This window comes from Zosterops lateralis (assembly GCF_965231275.1).
Source record: "Zosterops lateralis genome assembly, chromosome: 1".
Classification (NCBI taxonomy): Eukaryota; Metazoa; Chordata; class Aves; order Passeriformes; family Zosteropidae; genus Zosterops; species Zosterops lateralis.
Window position 1 is genome coordinate 100,349,532 of NC_139762.1, and position 11,531 is coordinate 100,361,062.

The following is an 11,531-nucleotide window of genomic DNA, read 5'->3' on the forward strand; positions in this document are numbered from 1 at the left end:
TCATCCATTAAAAAAATTCCTTGAAACCTGCTGAAGTTTTGGACAACAAAGATAATGGTTGCTTCTGCCACATTTCATGTGATTAACTGAGCTCCCTCATTATTCTCTGCACAGTATGTGTAGGCATTATTCTTGATTGTCACCTAAAAACTATGTATTATTGCTGACATACAACTCTGTTTTGTATACTCACATTATTTCCTGTTGGATCAAATGACACATGCAGAAGTCGATGATTGCACTATGGATATTTGCCATAAGCAAAATCTTTTTTTAGAATTGCAGTTGGGAAGATTTATCTTCTCTTTACTCACTCAGTTTCACCTGTACATAAATTAGGAAGACAATGTGTGTTAAACCAGAAATCAAAACATTTTGTTTGTGCTCAAGGAAATGTTTTCTTTTGTACAAGAAATGTTTCCTTTTGTATAACGAAAATATATATATTTCTAGAGAGAGCTAATTTTACACAATATTAAAGTCAAGGATACACAGAAGGGTAGCCTTTCAGGTAAGACATGCTGCATCAATAAAATATCTAATGCAGAGTAAACAACGCAGAAAGAATGGAGCACATTTAATCAATCCTGATTGCAGATGACACAACAAATTCCACGAAGATAATTGGAGAAGAGATTATTTGATTATTTGTAGTCATTTGGGTTACTGCAGAGAGATAACATTTGAAGTATGTTTTCATAACTAATTATTCAAAGTTTCTTTTTCAATATACTTGAACTCCTACTGACATCTGAATTTCCAGGATCATTATTTTTGTGGAGAGGTCTCAAGAAGTAGAATATAAATTTTATAATAAAATTTGTTTGTGTGGTTTACAGATCAAAGAACTTTGATAAATAGCTGAAGGTTCTTGCTGTTATTTATTGAAGTTTAAATTCTACAGCCTAGCATTCATATTCCTATACCCTCAAAAACTTCCACAAAGGCCAATCACCCATAGAGGTGCATCAAAATTGTTGCCTTGAAACCACTGTTGCTTTCAACCATGGCTGTCAGGTTAGGTATCTTCCCTTCTCTCTAATACCCATCAATTTCCCATCTTGCAATTCCTGTGCGTGTTTTCATTATAAGGTGATATTATTTTTTGTTAATACTTTCTGGTTTGGGTATCTGAATAAGACTTTATTTCAAGTCTTACAGGGAAAACTAACTAAATAAAACATTGTCTTCAGTTTTAAGGTGTTACCTCATGTGAAAGTTTTGCTTAGTAATATAGAATATGTTCAAAAGAAATTCTGGCACTTCCTAGGTTGAACAACAGAAACACAAAAGTTTGTGAAAAAGGTTTCAAAAAAGAACATGCTAATGCAGAAATGTTTCTGCAAATACTTCATCATCAATTTTCTTGGTTAAGTAGTTCCTGCATTCAATCTATACTTGTGAACATAGCCACTCCAGCAAATTTGCCTTTTTAAGTGCATGGAGAATCAAGAAACAAAAATCCTTTGCTCCTCATTTACCTATACACCCCCTTTATACAAGTAATTGTTTTCCTTTAACAGGACCTTCCTTCAATTTCCATGAGTAATCAGTGATGTGAAAGGCTGTCTGGTCAAAGTGGTCTCTAATTTTAATGGAAGAAGAGTGGTTTGTCGAAGGACGTTTTTAAAAAAACATTAAACACTTGCAAGTCACTAGCTCTTCCACTGTATGGGATCCAGTTTTGTCTTTGGTGAATGTCAATGTCATTTTCAGTAAACCTTTATTTGACATCTGTCAATGCCTCTGAAGAACCTGCCATCTTATCTGAATAGCCTGTTTTTCTCTTTTTCGCTCGCTGGCTAAAAGTTGGTATGATACACTGTTCTAGGCTGAAAACTTGTAATGTTTTGTGTGTTCCTTATTCTTAGATGGGTCATTTTCTTTTAAATTCATTCAAATGTTTCTTGAGTTATCTTTTCTAAAATAATTGTCCTCCAAAGTTCCCCTGTAGGCTCAGTTATGATAGAAGCAGTAATGTTCAAGCTGCTGCGACTGAAGAAGGCAAACCAAGCTTAAACTCCCTCTCCAAGCTGCATGCTGAGTTACAGCCCTCCAAGGAGCTTGCACACCTTGTTGTCACTCCCCATCCCAGATTTTTCAATATTGCACAATGACGGATTTTACGTCACTTTTGCAGAGTGTCAAAGATGAGACCAAAGACATTATGTAATCTTACATACCAAGGCTGCTGGGCTGAGGAGATTAGCTTGAGCTTTGTCATTCCAGATTTGGTTTGCAAATGGCCATACTTTATGCTCTATTGATGAAACACATGTTTGTTTGTTCTACATCATCATCATGCACTTAAATATTGAGACGTTATTGAATGCTTTCAGGTCTGCCCTCAGTGGCCCATCAAAGTGAAAGTCTGATAGCATAATGATTCAAAACATTAGTATATGCCTCTTAATGCAGTTTAAAATGTCTGTGGTAAAATACAGCGAAAGGGATTATACATTTAAACCCTTTGGGGCCCCTTTTGGGGGCACGGCCGGGCTGTGCAGCCCTCTGGCAGTGGCAGCCATGGCAGCCGCACTCTGTCCTTCCAGGGGGTCCCTCTCCCCAGCCCAGGGCCGACACTCGAGCCTTTTCAGCTCTTTTCCTCCTTTTTTATTTTCTAATCGCGCCATTAGGTGTGCACATGCAACGTGTGGTGAGTAAAGTACCCACTGGCTTTTTCAGAGAACTGTGAGGAGGGCAGTAAGTGGAGGAGTGAGCTAAATGAACAAGGGCGAGCTTCCTTTATCTAGGCCTGTGGGGTTGTTTCTGACCCCTTCCATCCCTCCATTCGCCTCTGCTGGGCAGTGTTTTGCCCTGTGTTTAGCCGTGTTTTCCCGTGGTGTCCCTGTGGGCTGCGGGGCCCAGCCGTGTCCTGCAGTGTGTCCATGGGATCCCGCTGGAAGGGCTGCGGGCAGCTCTGGCTCCCCTCACAGAGGGGCCCCTGCAGCCCCGGCCCTCGGGCACCTGTGCCCAGCACAAAACAAGGACAATAAAATAGTGAACGAAGAGCCATCACTGTGAACTGTAGAGTAACATGAAAGAAAAACTCAGTTTGTTCTGTTTCAGCTAACAGACCCTTGAGTCTTCTGGTGCTGTTGTTTTGTTCAGCACTGTGATTAAACCCCCCCTAAAACTAAGGGTTGTAGTTATGGCCCTAAAAGCTCTACAGTAAATGTGCTTTACAATGATAAAGACCCTTTCAAGCACTCCAAGATCTCCCCTTTGCCTCTGTAGAGGAATGATGACTATCTTTTTATAACCATGGATCCTGTACACCCAAATACAGGATCTTGCACAAAAATATTTGTTTGCTTTTCTCTAAGTGACGACTGAACCACACAAGGGATAATACCATGTTCTTTGCAGCAATATAGGGCTGGGCTTTTTTTGGTTTTGTTTTTTGGAGGGATTTGGTTTTTTTTTGTTTGTTTTTTTGTTTGGGTTGGTTTGGGTTTTAGTTTTGGGTTTGTTTGTTCGTTTGTTTTCCCCCCAACATTGATACCTGACTATTTAGCAGAAGGACAGCAAATGGATAGCATGTCCAGGCAATCTACAATACTAAGCTTAGAAAGAGTTAGGAAAAGACAAAATCCTATTCCTATAACTATGCCCTAAGTACTCACATAGTGTGCGCATTGGTGCAGAACTGGTTGCAAGAAATGTGAAATGCACTTAACAGTGGCTGGCACTGTTGTATCATTCCTGTATTTTTAAATCATCATTCCTGATGCTGTAATATTTAGGGATGGGTGAGTTGGTTAAGACCACATAAGCATCTAACCTAAACATTTGAGGTTTGAAATAGTTTGGTTAGCTTCCAGCTCCACTCCCAATTTTCATATGCTCCAGCACTTTCCTGTTGGGACAAATCCAGAAAGGGAAATATCAAAATACTATGAGAGAGGCTGTTCTCTGACATTTGGTGGCTCCACGCCAGTGACCTGTTAACCCAGCAGCCAGATGAGCCATGGTCATAGGTAACGCTTCAGTACAATCCACAATGCACACCTTGTTCATGGCTCTGCCTGAGTTTTCTAATATGCAACTGTCAGAACTTAGAGATGAGGCTTTAGTTAGAAAATATTCCTGAAATTGCAAATAGCAAAATGTGTATACTTTGAAGTAGGCATGATATTGATTATTGTAGAAAAATCCAAAGTTGAAAACTAGAGAGAATGCAAATTTTTACTCAGAATGCAAATATATCCATGTCAGAGGAAAACACTTGATTCACCAAGACAAGTAAAGTCATTCTTCAAAACAAAACTTTTTTTATTAATGACATGTGATGGAAAATTGAAGCACTTTCTTGACTATTTAGGGGACTTGGACAACTGCAGAACAAACTAAGATGACCTAGGGACTGTTTTCCAATAATTAAAAACTCTATAAATTAGCATTGAAGCAAAGAGAATTCTCAGAACAATTTCTTATTTTATAGGTTAAAAAGCAGAACATGCCTGCAGTATCTTGCTTAGTCCCGGATTTAGAATAAATATGAATAAACACTACTCATAATTTAGTACTTTATCACCAAACATCTATATCTTTGTATCTCTATCTCTGTACAAATATTACATGAAAATATGGAGAACATAACTGCTCAATAAAATTTTATATAATTTTAAAGAACAAATTATGAACTTATCACAGTTTTGGTGCTTTTGGGACACCAGGTAGGGGTTTGTTGATGCTTTTGGTTTCCTTCTTTTTTTTTTTTTTTTTTTTTCTGTTTGGTAGAAGTAGTTTTCCACTGTGCTAGTAAAGGGTTGTATCACTGAGCTGCTTTTAGGACAGATGTGATCTTAAACCAAATTAATCCCTTTCTTCAGGACTTTGAAAGTTTTTAGGCTTTTGCTTAGCAGAAAGTCTCTAGATCTCCTGGTGAAGTTATGTGCCTTTGTAATCCTGATTTTTTGTGTGGTATTGCTCTTAATCAACTAGGTTGAATGTAACCAAAATTCTGTGTAACTCTTATAATATCTACATCCCAGAGCAACCACTTGCAGCTTCCTAAGAGAGAGGTGAAGGTGAGAACTTGTGGGATCTAATACCACTCTCATTTACTAAGAGCAAAACATGTTCCCAGTGCATTTAAGAGAGGTGACTCACACTTGGCACTTGTGTTGTGTCCTTGTCTATAGGCTTGTTCATTTACTTAGATATTTGCTTTTATTTGTTTTAAAATATATGTCTTGTTCTAATATATATATAAAATATATTTTAAAATATAAAACAATATATAAAATATATTTGTTCTTAAATATATGTCTTGCTTTGGAGCAAGACATACGCGTGTTTATAAAAAACACACCTTGTGTATGAGTGAAAGATTTGGGCTGGTCCTCAGTTCTGTAATTAAATTACTTGCAGTTATTGGTACTCTGTAGCAGGATGGTGACTTATTGCATCTCAGTTCTTCAGAAAACAAAGTAGGAACTGGGAGTGTGTCTTTGAGTAGAGTGATGAATGGGAGAGGGAAGATGGAGAAGACGAGCAGTGCACTGCAAACAAGCACCCTTGCCTTCCATATGCTTCAGGACAGAAAAGAGTGTTTTTAAAAGTCTGAGCCTTAAAAACTCAAAAACATTCTGTTGTTTCCATTGAAAATTCAAAGCAGGACTGAGAAAACCTGATGCTATTTTTAATACTGTCCAGAGGTGATATTTGCTAACAACACTTGTCTAAAATTAGACATCTAAATGCATGAATAAGTAACAGATTTAAACTGAAGTGGGAAGTACTCATCACATGGAAGAGTCAGTCCTTTTGGAAAAAAAAAAACAAACATAGGTGGAAGATGTCGATACTCAGCATGTAGAAAAAATGTAATTCAGAATAGTCTAACTTAGGTCCAAATTTCATCCTTGTTTTTTTTATCCTGTCTTCAGGGATCTGCTGTCCTAGAGGTGGAGATGGCTGTGATTACTTTCCACTTTTTTTCATGAATCTACTTTCATAACTAAGAACTCATTATGTCTGGACACTTGGTTTATGCTTTCCAGTCACTCTAAAATTAAATATGAAGCCAGAGGTGAAAGCCAAAATGCAATCTGTCTCAATACTTGTTTATATTTTCTTTTCCTTTTATCTGTTCTTTCTACCACCATCTTCTTTACTAAGGTCTACAAATCCTCATATGAGTTTATCTGTCTAGGGTTATCCTTGTTCCTGCTCGACAGGAACACATTAGATCTGAATATATTTGATCTAAAGTCACTGCTCAGTTCATGAAAAAGCTTGTTGTTTGCTGTGAAAAATAAATAAATATTGAGGCTGTGGTTATAGGATTTTCATTACTTTCTGGGGATACATATTGGGAACAGATGTGAATGGGCAGTCAGCCAGGTCTTGTCATCCGAGCCATGGCACATGGGCACTTTTTGGTATAAACTCCTTTAAATGTCAGATCATTTTGGCAGCCAACCAGGTTGACTCATGCTACAAAATGACTTTTTAAAAAGACTCTTCTCCGTTACAAAACTATACTGTTGTTGTGGGTTAATCCAGACAGGCAGCTAAGCACCACACAGCCACTTGCACACACCCCCCACCCCTGCAGTAGGGTGAGGGAAGAGGAAAGGAAGAAAAAAAGCAAGAAAACTCATGGGTCAGGATAAAAATCATTAAGTAAGTAAAGGAGAAGTGGAAGAAAAGAGAAAGAAAAGAAAACAAGCGGTACAAATGTAATTATGCATCAACTCCCGTGTTTAGACTGTTACCCAGTCAGTCCCCAATGAAGTATGGCTCACCTACCAAAATTCCATTCCTCTCCATTTTATTGCTGAGCATGATGTCATCAGTTGTGGTCAGCTGTCCTGGCTGTGTCCCCTCCCAGCCTCTTGGGCAACCCCAGCCTACTTGCAGGTGTGGCAGTGTGAGAAACAGAGAAAGCCTCAACACTGTTCAGAAAAAAACAAAACACTGCTTTTGATCACAAATTCAAAACACAGCACTGTATTAGTGACTATGAAGGAAATTAACTTCATCCCAGCAAGACCCAGGACAGTTGTTTTGCACACCTCTACAAACTATAAATGTTTCCTTTGCTATTTACTTGAGAAAAGGCATATAGACCATTTTAGTCCTCAGAACTTTTAGTGTTATTTCTAACCTTGACTAATTCTAAAGACTGGTATTTTCATTTTTCTGCCCCAGGGTAGAATTCTGTGAAGATTATAAATGTCTTTCTGATTTCCTGATACTTTTTTTTTTTTGCCAAAAAAGTTGTATACTGCTACAGAAATGAAAACTATACTATCTAACATACATTGCCTCATTAATGAGGGTTTAGAGATGTCTCTCATGCAGTGAAGTGCAATCAAAGGTTAGTAATGGGTTCCTATATTGAATATATCATTAATCAAGACAAGATGGCTGCATCCTAGTGGTTTAGGTGGCACAAGAAAGGTAGATGATAGATTTAAAACAAACAAAAAAAAAAGGTTCCCCAGTGTTTTCTATTAATTTTCATAAAAAATGTTTAATTAATTCATTATAGTTTGTATGAGAGAATTTTGAAAAAACATGTCTTGCTGCAAACGTTATTTCTTCATTTCCAAAATGGCATATTCTCTAACTTTCTGTTGAAAAAATCAGTTCAATATTCAACTTCTTTTGTTACAAACCAGTCCGTGATATCCTGAAATGCAATGTTGAAATACATTCTAAGACTGCTTTGGATTGATGGGTTCCTGTTCTTTGTGGTTCTGTGTGAATGTAGTATTCATTCACATATGATATTTCTTTCTTAAATTCTGGTAGTAAAAATCACTTTACAAAAAACCCAACCCCCAAAAAAACCAAACAAAAAATACCCCGAAGAAATAAGGGCATCTCTAAATCCCGGCCTTTGTGCTTTAAACATGACCTTGTTCTTGTTTTAGATGTTGCAAACATATTTTGGTTACAATGCATCAAAATGTGTCACCTTTACTGCTTAATTTTGAATTGTTGTCTTTACCATTTAGTTTGTAGTACTCCAACTTTAACATATGTTCCATTCATTTTTGTGAGCACTTCTATTATCATTCTAAGTTCCATTAACTGTTCTCTTTCGTTAGCTAAATAGGTAGGACAGGAATTGATTTGATGATTGTGTGCATGATGTCAGCCCCTCTATGATTGTACTCACAGTGTAAGAAAAATGAGTCCCAAGATCTTTAAGTTTGTTTAATTTTGAGTACTTTTAAATAAGACTTTCAAGATTTTGATTTTGAATTAACCATTAAGCTAATTTCAATCCTTCTGGCAGATCATAAGCCTCCTCAAGTACATTTTCTGGAGTTTTATCTGACCTAATTTTTCTCATCTGGAGGGAAGAGACTGAGTTTTCACTTAGTTTATCCCCATTCAACCACAATTTTCTGAAAAAAAAATACATTTTCATTGTTCCTTTGGGTCTGCTTAATGTTTCCTTGGTATTACATTGCTTTTTCTTAAATAAGTGATGAAAAGGGAGGTATTTTCAGTATGTTTTTTATTTTTCTACCCTCACTTGTTGCCCACCAAAGTCACTGTGCATAATTTGTGATGTAAATGTCTGCCAGGCTTTAACTTTTTATACTTTCTTAGCCCTAAGTTGTTTTTCCTTCTACTGCCACCCTTCCTTGAGGTACATATTCTTGGACATTTAAAAGAAGAGATATCTCCCTCTCTTTTTCCTCACATTTGTATGGGACTTAGTCCATCTGCCTTCAATTGCAGTGGGGATTTCTTGACTCAAAGTGCTGTGGAAGTGCTGAGGTTAATGGCAATCAGGCAATGAGAAGATGCCTTTAGCCAAGCATGACATTATAAACATTGAAGTTCCCCACATGTAGTGTTGTGAACAAGAACTAACACATGACAAACTTGTTTAAATCAGTTTAGGAACTGGAAAAACTCCACAGTTGGCAGATCAGCAGTGTTTGTTTCAGTGCTGTGGTGCCAGGGTGCCTGTGCTGCTGGGCTCCTCCTCTCTCATGTCACATGGAGCCTCCCACCTAAACTCGAGGACTTTGTCTCCTTCCGTGGGATCCTGTTGGCACCAAGTGCCCATAGGGATTCCTGAGAGTGGATCTCTTCAGCTAGAAGAAGTTCATCTGGAACCCTCTGACTTTGCCCTTTGCTGGTTGTATTTTTTTTTTTTTTTTTTTTGCCTTTTTTCATGGCAGTCTGCAGCTTGGATGCCAGCCCAACTTGTACTTCAAATAAAAAGTTGCCTTAAAAGTGCTGCCTGCCATAGAGTTTTGCTGGAAATGACAAAAATAAATGCCAGGGCCTACTTCATTACCTAATTCACAGCACCTATTTGCATGCAAGTTTATTTACATAACTCACAGTAGGCATTTTGCCTTAAAATTAGGGAAGAAAGAGGTATAAGCTTGCTAGCTGCTTGAGTAGAGATACTTTCTTTAAAATTACTATTCATTAATTAATAAAAATTAAATGCCATTGTGATATAGGGTAGTACAGGCTTGTGGAGCAAACAAAACCTTGTTGACCAACTGAGGAGATTTTACATGTCATACAGCGTAGTGATAGTTTGCTCTGTGTGTCGATAAGAGTCTGATGATGCTGCCAGGTAGTACAAGTATATTAGAATAACTATTTTTGTAATACAAATTAAAGGAGATTAAATTAAATAGGAGATAAAATGAGTGATAAACTTTGGCAGTAGAAACAAAGTGTTTGTAGCAGAGCAATGCCCTCATCTGAAGGACGGGAGGCAATGGACAGAGTGAGGCACAGGAGGTTCCCTCTGAACCTCAACAGTTTTTAATGTGAGAGTGACTGAGCACTGGCACATATTGCCAGGGAGGTTGTGGAATCTTTCAGACTCTAATCTTGGAGATATTAAAAAGCAATCTGGACATAGCCTTAGACCACCAGCTGTGGTTGGCCCATTTGAGCAAGAGGGTTGGACAAGATGTCCTCCAGAGGTCCCGTCCAACCCCAGCATTCAGTGGTCCTGTGTTAAAGGAGTAAATTGTGTGTAGCAGCAGCACAATCTACTGCATGTATGTGGTTCATATAGAGTTGGTGAGGTATACTGATATATCCATTCTTTTTGAAAAGCCTAATTTTATCTGATCAGTAAAGAATAATTTAATCGCATTGAGCAAATGCTTATTTACTTCTCTAAAAGAGATGATATCCATATTGGTTTCACAATGCTTTTTTGAAGTTTTCATATAGCTCAGTGGAGAGTAACTATGTGATGGTTGAAAATAAGAAATGCTCAAGAGACTAAAATTTAACACAGAAGGGCATGGAGATATTCAGTTTTTTATTTTGCAGATTAGATGTAGTGCTGGAATTTGGATCCCTCTTGTCATAGTAACATAGGCTTACCTTTACTGCTAACATTGTAGTACCTTGCAACCCAGGAGCCTCCACTTCTCTGGTGCTTGTTGTGGATTATTATGACCTTTCAAAGTCTCACAGGTCAAGGATATTTTGTGTCTGAATTTGTATTTTTTGCTGCTTTTTGTCTACATTTAAACAGACATTGCAGGCACTGGGCAGGATACTGTAGAGAAATACTAAAAGTAAGCACAGCCGTATGAAGTCATTGATATTGTCTGGCTTCCGTGCTTCCACTAATTGTTTTGTGCACAGATGGCTGAGTGCAAAAGATCAGTTATCTTTTGTGGAAGGGGACAGTATGGATGACAAGCAGCAAATTTTCTTTGTAGTTGTTGGAGTTCTATTCATGAAAATGATCCCTTTCAGTTCTGTCAGAATAGGGCATTAAAAAATGTACTTTGCATGGATTTGGGGATACAGATGAGCCAATTTGTGAAACAGTCAGTGTGCTGCTAGAATTCAATTTAAAAAAAAAATAGATTCAATGGGACTAGGAAATGCTGTTTATAAATAGGAAGAAGAGAAAGTTCACACAAGCTTCCTATCCTCACAGGAGTGAAACCACAATAGAGTCAGGCCAAAGGCTGTCTAAGGAGAGAAGCCAAATCTGGATGCTTTAAGTTAGCCTTTGGAAGAGCTTCTCTTTCCCAGTGGCTTACAGGTAAAATCTAGAGAAAGTAGTACCCTGTGCACTACATTGGCTGATGTAGTGTAGCACCTGTCACCAATGTCCTTTATATTCAGTGTTTATATTTTCTGTAGGATGTGTCATTAGCTTGTTTTATTTGTCCCACTCAGTCAGTAAAGACCTGGATTTTGGATAAAAAATATAATATTGTGTCATGTCTCACTCATTAGGAAAACTGTATTTATTACATTTTCTAAGTCCCTTGTTTTATTCTGTGTGCTAGTTTTGTGCTAACTCTACCCCAGTCAAAACCAGCACATAATATAGAGGATGTTTAATTAACTCAATTTCAGTTTTGAAAATTCATTTCTTTTTAATTCATTTTGTAGAAATGCTAAATCGGGGTTTGATTATAACTCACTTGGACAGCCAATAGCCCTGCCAGGGTATTTTGAGTCTATGTGAGGGAGAAATGGGCATAGGTGGATTAGTATAAGTTTAGACTATTTCAAATACTCTAATTGCTGACCTGTCAGTAATCTTTTTGTTT